The sequence below is a fragment of the Myotis davidii genome, unplaced genomic scaffold (genome assembly GCF_000327345.1).
Source record: "Myotis davidii unplaced genomic scaffold, ASM32734v1 scaffold551, whole genome shotgun sequence".
NCBI lineage: Eukaryota > Metazoa > Chordata > Mammalia > Chiroptera > Vespertilionidae > Myotis > Myotis davidii.
In genome coordinates, this window is record NW_006283788.1 from 1,978,756 (window position 1) to 1,987,298 (window position 8,543).

An 8,543-nucleotide genomic window follows, 5' to 3' on the forward strand; every position below is an offset into this window, starting at 1 on the left:
TGGAGTAGTGGCGCCATCTGCGGGTGATGGTGGGGATTTCAGTGCCCCATCCTGGCCTTTTAGTGACAGCAAGTCAGCCTGAACCCAGAGGAAGGAAACAGCACTTCAAATTTTTCATTAGTTGTTTTGTTAAGTACACTTCTTATTTTGGAGTGGTTTAAGATTTCAGAAGAGTTTCCATAGCACAGCGAGTTCCTGTCTACCCACACCTAGTTTTCCAGTGGCCACGTCTTCCGTAATCGTGGGACATTGTGACAACCAGGACACAGACAAGTACATCCATGTGAATTCAGCTCCACTCTCTATTCAAATTTCACTAGTTTTCCCTCTTTCTGCCCCAGGACCCCACGATGCATTTAGTTCTCACAACTCCTTAGGCAGATCTGGGTGACGTGGTCACCCTGTGGGTACCCTGGGGCAAGAGGTTGACTCAATCTCCCCTTCTTCCTCCCCGGGGACCCTGAGATTCAAATGATGCAGGTGACTGTCTTTTGTAAACTCTAAAAGGTCATGTAAACATCCAATCCTCTCATTTAACTTCGTTTTGGAAATTTATTAGGGATAATGTCGTCAATCTCTAATCGCCTCCCTTTTTAAAAAAATCCTCACCTGAGGATATGTCCATTGATTTTAGAGTGAAACACTGATGTGAGAGAGAAACATCCATTGGCCTTCTTTCATATGTACCCCGAGTGGAGATCAAACCGGCAACCTTTCAGTGAGGGGGATGACACTCCAACCAGCTGAGCACACCGGCCAGGGCTCTCATTGCTTCCAAACCTACCTTCTGCATCTCGAAGCCTCCTGTTTGTGCTGTCCCCAGTGCCTGTCAGAGTGACCCAAAGGCAGAACTCCCAGAATGACTTTCACTGCTGTCTAATCATGAGCTCATGACTCTTTGCTGCCAATGCCCACAGTAACACCCAAGTTTCTGGCCACACGATGATCAACTAAGTCTTACGTTTTCTTCCAGGGAGCGGACTTTGGGTTCCTGGAACCTCGGCGCTGAAGACAGCTCGGCCTTGCACACAGGTTGGTGTCATGATGTTTTTCTTTTCTCCACATTCACCCTTCATGCAGTTGCTGGGTTGGCCAGTCCGAGCCAGGATGAGAGTTAGGAGGTTGGTTTACCGTTGGAGTGTGCGTCCTCGATGGGCGTGCCTGACTCTTCTCTTCTCCTTTCTGCCAAGAGTGCATGGGAGCCCGCCGGTGTGGTTGAGCATCGACCTATGAACCAGGAGGTCATAGTTGGATTCCTGGTCAGGGCATATGCCCAGGTTTTGGGCTCAATCCCCAGTGGGGTGCATGCAGGAGGCAGCCGGTTGATATTTCTCTCTCATCATTGATGTTTCTTTCTCCCTCTCCCTTCCTCTCTCTCTCTCAAAGAATCAATTAAAACTTGAAAAAAAACACACAACAACAACAAAATAACTGAGAAATGATGACATCATCTCCCTGTAGGAGGGAAGTAGGGGGAGAGAGACAAAAAACATCCATGTGAGAGAGACATATTGATTCATTACCTCCTGCAGGTGCCCCGACAGGGACTGGGGATCGAACCTACAACCCAGGTATGTACCCTTGACTGGGAATCAAACCCAGGACTCTTTGATGCTTGGGCTGACACTCTACCCACCAGCCAGGGCCAGGAAGGTTTTTAACAAGTTAGGAGCAAAGCTAAGGCTCGGGTCTTGTTCTGTTAGCTCCTTTGTTTATCTCTGGTTTCATTCCCCAGAGGATTTTGAGTGGCTTGTATAATGTGGGAAGAGGAAGTAACATAAAAATTAGTTAGAGGTTGCTGTGTGCTCTGGGCTACTGCTTGCTTGTTGTATTTATTATAATTCTCTGGTATGTTTCCAGCCCCATTCCTTGCTCCTTCTTTTTTCATAAATGTTTTTGCGACTCTTATGGAGTTTTCTCTTTCATGTAATCTTTAGAATCAATTTCTGGTTACTAACAAAAATTCTGATGGCATTTTGATTAGGATTGTGTTATCGATAAACTTGAGGAAGATCTGATGTCTTTATTATGTTGGCTACTCCCATTCAGTGTGTGTATTTGTATAAAAAAATGTTGGGAAAGAAGACAACACATTATGATGCCATTTAGATGAAATGTCTAGAGGAGGCAAACTGTAGTGGTTGCCAGGGCCGGGAGGGAGGGGTTAGTGTGGATGAGTGCCGGCCTCTGACAGGGTGAAGGAAAAGGTCCCACAATGCGTGGCAGGAGCGGCCACACAACTCCACGAACTCACTAGAAAATCTGAGGTGTGCACTTCAAACTAGTGAATTTTACAGAAGGTAACGTGCACTTCAGTAACGTTAAAACATGTATCTTTTCGCTAAGCCAGAGAGAGAGGCTGATCCTGAGGCCAGAGACCAAAAGCCGAAGCTGGAGCCTGGTGTCTGTCCGACTTATTTACGCCCAGCCTAGGTCCAGAGCAGATGTAAAATGTAACTCCTGTCTCACAAAGAGGGGAGTTTGGTGAACTGCGTGCAGGTTGTCGGGCAAGGTTGTGGCCGGTGTATGGTCTTCGCAGCGTGTGGACCAGCAAGCCTCCCTCATCCTATCTCTTCAGTGTCAACGTCACACTGACTTCCTGTAAAAAGAAAGTGGAATGCAGGCCTGTACAGGGAAGGGGGGACCTAAACCCCTGCTGGCGATGACCGTGGTCGACATCTGGTGAGAGTCCTCCTCGAGTCTCTGTGAATTACATTCACACACTGGTTTTAGATATTTAGATTATTTTTTCCTCTAATGAGCTCATTTTTCTTGATGGGCATTTTTTCTCATCAGTAAAGCGAGATTTCCATCTTTTCTGATGTTGGTTTAACAGTCCACCTAATAGAGAAATTATAATTTATTTCTTTAAAGTGATTTTATAACTGATTTGACTGGTTTCCTCTTGGTTGGCTTCTTTGGGTGTTTATTTTCTTTTCCTTGTGTGCAGTGCTCTGGGATGAATGTCCTTGTGTACTTTGAACAACCTTGGTTGCTTATTATTTGGGATAAGTTCCTATAAGTAGGTTTGTGGGGTGTGTGTGTGTGTGTGTGTTTAAATCAAGGCATTTCCATTTACCTTTTTGACTTTCAGCCACAGAGGCCTCCAGAAATGTACCATGTTTTACTCCCAGGGCCCCTTTTCCTACCATCCCAACTGCAGTTGTCATGTCTTTGCCAATCTGACCACCGGGGCGCTTGCGTGGCTGCGGTGTGTGGGTCTCCTGTGTTATCCATGAGTTCAGCTTTTGCTCTCGGGAGCTCCTGCTGTGAGTGGCCTGGCCGTGTTTCCTCCTCGCCTTTGTGTTGGGGGTTCTCTGTGTCGTGGACTTGCATGAGCTCTTTGCACACATTCGTGGGAACTTGCTATATTTCTCCATTTGGACGCTGTCTGGTGCCCGTCACATGTGCCGTTATTTTTCTGAGTGTGTCTCCCCACTTGGCTCGTGGTGGTTCTGCCGTAGGAACTGGGGCTGTAAATGTTTCCCGGACACAAGTGTCCTCCTTTGTGTCTGGGAGGCCTTCAATTTCAAGACATAAAAACAATTCACCTGCATTGTCTCCGAATTGCATATTTTGTACTTAAATCCTTGAGCCATTGGAAATTCTGTATTTGTGGGTCTCCCAGGGGATAGGACAACGTCCGAGGACATCTGTAGTTGTCACGATTGGGGGTGCTCCTGGTATCAGGTGGGTGGGGCCAGGGATGCTGTTCAACACCCCACAGTGCCCAGGAGAGTCCCCCACAAGGAATGACCAGGTCCTGATGTCAGCAGTGCCAGCTGGGGACCTTGAACAGTCTGGCCCTCAGGTCTAAAGGGACTCGTTCCTCTTTATTACCGACCCAAATCTGTGTCATTACCACAGAGGAAAAAGGCCGCTAATTACATTTCCACATGTGCTACTGAGAATTTTCCTAGGGAAGAGGATTTGGGAACGTCATCTGGAGACAAAACGTTCCAGCAGTCTGAGCCCAGCGTGGTGCTTCAGTTTCACTCTGACGTGTCAGTGGGACGTCACAGAGTAGCTGAAAATTCCAAGCGTTTTCTTTGGCTTTGATGCCTTTACATACAACTGAGGGTGATTCTGCCCCCCAAGGGCAGGAGGCCAATCTGGGGACATCTGTGGTTGTCACAACGGGGTTCCTGGCATCTAGTGGATAGGGTCCAGGGATGCTGCTCAGAGCCCCCCAGCGCCCAGGACGGCCTCATGGAGAGTTTCCTGCCCTGTGTAAGCTGAGGGGGACCCTGTTGGAGGGAGACAGAATTATTTGCTGAGCTGGCACCTACAGGCGGGTCTTGCAGGGATTACCAAGGAAACTCCGCCAAGTGGGTAATGCCAGGCTTTCCCCGATTGTTCTAGAAGCTTCAATAGTCACTTGTTGAGGACATCGTGTTTGCCAGGCGCTGTGTTCGCCACCACAGGCATCCTCACATTCCGTTCCCTACAGCACCAGGGTCCGAGGGTCCCGATTAAAGGTCTTTGACAGGCAGAGGATCAGATAGGGTCCAAGACGTGGAAGACTCTGAGCAGGGTCTCCCATGACTGAGCAGCCACCCTCTCCCGCGAGCGGGTGTGTCACCGAGTGAGGGTCACTGCCGCCCATCCTGGAGGCAGAGCCAGTGCTCTGATCCCATTCTCTGAATTTCTGCAGATGCCAGTGGGTCGTGGGGTTTGCCCAGCGTTGTCTGAAGCTGGATGACATTTGCCGTTTCCTCTAGCAGCCACTAGGGGGCGGAGAAGGCCCATGGGATCAGACTGGGCCTTGAGCCAGGCGGAGGTGGAAATTCAGGTGGGTGTAGGTGGGCACCCAGACATTTTCAGTCAACCCCTTGCCCCTCTTGGCGCCCGTGACCACCTGTCCCTGTTCCCCGAGGCATTCTGACTCAGCACCGAGAGTCCCCTAGTCACCCTGCCCTGGGGGGCCCCTGCCTCGCAGCCATGGAGACTCCCATCTGTGGGTGCAGGAGAGAGGCAGAAAACATGGGCTCTGTGGCTTTGAGTGTCTGTACCCCCAAGCCTACCACGGCCCAGTGGCTGGAGTGGAGGCTTCACGAGGGAAGCGAAGCGGCAAGGTCGGGGTGGCAGTTTCACTGCTGCTTTCGCACCCCCGAGGACGGCCCTGCAGTGACCTGAAGCTCTGGCCCCCTGGCATCTCTGCAGCCAGGCCCTGTGCAGCCCCTTTGGGGACTCACTTAAATGACACCAACCCTCAGAAGCCCCCTCAGGCCTCCTGCGTGAGGAACCTGCCTGGTCTCCCTGTGGCCCCCTCGGGTGTGTGTTACCATCACCTGTGTGGTTGCTGCTTGGCCTTGCTGGGTACATGGTGACCCTCCGAGATTTTATTCATTCCCTCAGCAAGGATTTCCAGATGTCTGCCTGGGCCAGGCTCTAGGGCAGTGATGGCGAACCTATGACACGTGTGTCAGAGGTGACACGCAAACTCATTTTTTGGTTGATTTTTCTTTGTTAAATGGCATTTAAATATATAAAATAAATATCAAAAATATAAGTCTTTGTTTTACTCTGGTTTCAAATATCAAAAAATTTCTATATGTGACATAGCACCAGAGTTAAGTTAGGGTTTTTCAAAATGCTGACACGCCGAGCTCAAAAGGTTCGCCATCACTGCCCTAGGGAAACAGCAGTGACCAGGACAACCAAAGACCCTGGCTCTCACAGAGCTGACGTCCTGGCGAGAGTCATGGGCCCACTGGTGGGGGTCCTCAGACATGGCCAGTACCCCCAGGGGCGGCTCGCACAGCGAGACCCCGTCGTACTGGGTCCTCTCACTCTGTCGTTGGGCGTGGTTACGTTTCTTCTGGATGGACCTTGCCATGGTCTTGGGAGCTGGGAGCACAGCCAGCTGATGGCTGCCTCAGAGGGCAGCGGGGGCGCCCCTGCAGCACGGCAGCTGTGCAGAGCAAGGGCTTTCTCGGGGAGCCTGGGCCCCGTCCGCTGCCTGCACCGGCCATGCAGCTTGAGAGTCACCTGGCTCGGAGGCCGAGGCTGCTGTGGTGCTAGTTTTATTGCAGTGACATCGAGTTTTGAGCTGAACACAGTGTCCAGAGCTTCGATTTCCAAAATGGTAGCCACTAGCCACAGGGGGCTACTGGGCACCCGAAATGGAGCCGAGAGTGGAAATGACTATATTTTGCATATATTGGCCTAAATCAATAATTCACTTCTTTTTCTTTATTGATTAACGTATTACATATGTGTCCTTATTCCCCCTTTTCCCCCACCCCCCCACTCATGCCCTCACCACCCCTGGTGTCTGTGTCCATTGTTAGGTTTATATGCGTGCATACAAGTCCTTTGGTTGATCTCTCCCCCTTACTCCCGTAAATTGGTCTGCTATGAACATAGGGATGCATATATCCTTTCTGATTGGTGGTTCTGGTTTCTTGGGATATATTCCTAGAAGTGGGATCACTGGGTCAAATGGGAGTTCCATTTTTAGTTTTTTGAGGAAACTCCATATTGTTCTCCACAGTGGCTGCACCAGTCTGCATTCCCACCAGCAGTGCACGAATGTTCCCTTTTTTTCCACATCCTCATCAGCACTTGTTTGTTTGTTGATTAGTTGATGATAGCCATTCTGACAGGTGTGAGATGGTACCGCATTGTCGTTTTGATTTGCATGTCTCGGATGATTAGTGACTTTGAGCATGTTTTCATATGTCTCTTGGCTTTCTGAATGTCCTCTTTCGAAAAGTATCTATTTAGGTCCATTGCCCAGTCTTTGATTGGGTTGTTTATCTTCCTTTTGTTAAGTTGTATGAATTCCCTGTAAATGTTGGAGATTAAACCCTTATCGGAGATAACATTGGCAAATATGTTCTCCGATGCAGTGGGCTTTCTTGTTTTGTTGATGGTTTCTTTTGCTGTGCAGAAGCTTTTTATTTTGATGTAGTCCCATTTGTTTATTTTCTCTTTAGTTTCCATTGCCCTAGGAGCTGTATCGGTGAAGACATTGCTTCGGCATATGCCTGAGATTTTGCTGCCTGTGGATTCCTCTAATATTTTTATGTTTTCCCATCTTAAGAGTGATCCTGCCTTCGGGGCACACTGGGTGATGTCTGGAAACACCTGTTGTTGTCAGATGGGATGGCTCCTGACACCGAGGGAGTGGGGCCAGGCATGTGTCCTGGGTTCCCCAGTGCGCAGGGCGGGTCCCACAGAGATGACCAGCCCGTGTCAGCAATGCCGAGGGGGGATCCTACAAGGGCAGGCATTTCTGCAGCTGGACTGCTCACTCTGTAGAGCACAAAAGAGCCCCCCAACAGCTGAGCGTGCCTTCCTGATGGCTCCTGTTCTCTGGGAGTTTCTGAACATTTCTGCTGAAAGCATTGCCAGAGCTTTTATCCTAAGAGAGTAGCCTTTGTGTGGGGAACAGATTCCCGCCCTGGCGTGCAAATAGGAGCGCTCGTCTTTCTCCTGGGGAGTGACTGCTTTCAGTCTGTCCTGGGTGTGTTAAAATGCACATTATTATCAGTTCTTTCCATGGACACATTGTTCCCCTAAAAGGACTGCCAAGATATACAGTGAAAATCTAGAATGTTCTGCTCATGGAAGGTCACGGGCTGCTACCGCCACCTTCCCAACAGAAAACGTGTACAGTATTTATGTAATTATGAGTCTCCTGACGCAGCCCACGGGGCCCCAAGCCCTCTGCCTGGAGCCTCTCATTCCAGAGACCAAGCCACGTGGTGCTTCCCCAGGCAGCAGGCCCTGCTCAGACATGACCTTGACCCCTATCGCAGGGTCTCATCTAGGGGTGACTTCGCCTCTAGGGGACACTGGGCCATGTCTGAGACATTTGTGGTTGTCTTGACCGGGGAGTACACCTGGCATCAAGTGGGCGGGCCCAGAGATGGGGCTCAGCACCCCACAATGCTCAGGATGGCTGCACCCCAGGGAATGACCCAGGCCCGATGTCAGCTTTGCCGAGGGGCCACCCTGCTCTATGAGGTTCTTGCCTTCTGTGTTGACTCAAGACCACTCTGTATTCTCTGCGTTGTGTTATCACTGGTTCTCACCCAGGCCACGGCCAACAGGCCCCACGCTTTTGGGCCCCACAGGCTAAGCTCTCTCAGCCACCTCTCACGGGTCAGTTAGTGCTACCACCCACTTTTACCTGTTTGAGAATCAAGGCCCAGCGAAGCTCACAGCCAAGATCACCGAAGAGGGATCCACGGACGGGGCAGCCAGAACTGGAACGGCCCCCGGCAGCAAAGGCATGTCGACTGCAGCATCTGGAGCCACGTGCTTGTTGCTGGGCAACCACTTGAACAGTCAGCCCCAGGGCAGGGGATGACGCAGGCAGGCAGTCATCAGAGAGTCATCGGACTCAAAACACACACAGGGTTGTGACAGTCACATATGACAGGCAGGTGGGGGAGCCGGGGGAGCCGTGACGAGGCCGGAGAGGAACTCATTTGGGGTGGGCAGAAGGGGTCCCCACATCCTCCCAAGGCCCATTCTCAGTCCTGATTCCATCTGAGCTGGTGGGCACTGAGGATGTCGGCCTAGGCTCCTCT

The 8,543-nt window shown here is 50.6% G+C and overlaps 1 protein-coding gene across 1 annotated transcript in view; it reads left to right on the plus strand.

Annotated features, from left to right (window-relative positions):
- Positions 1-973: 973 nt before the first annotated feature.
- The window catches only part of GNG7 (guanine nucleotide binding protein (G protein), gamma 7), an 85,807-nt gene continuing 78,237 nt past the window's right edge, over positions 974-8,543 (plus strand). The window contains exon 1 of the mRNA XM_006754096.2: positions 974-1,032. The gene's annotated coding sequence lies outside the window, so the exon portion shown is untranslated. The remainder of the gene's footprint in view (positions 1,033-8,543) is intronic.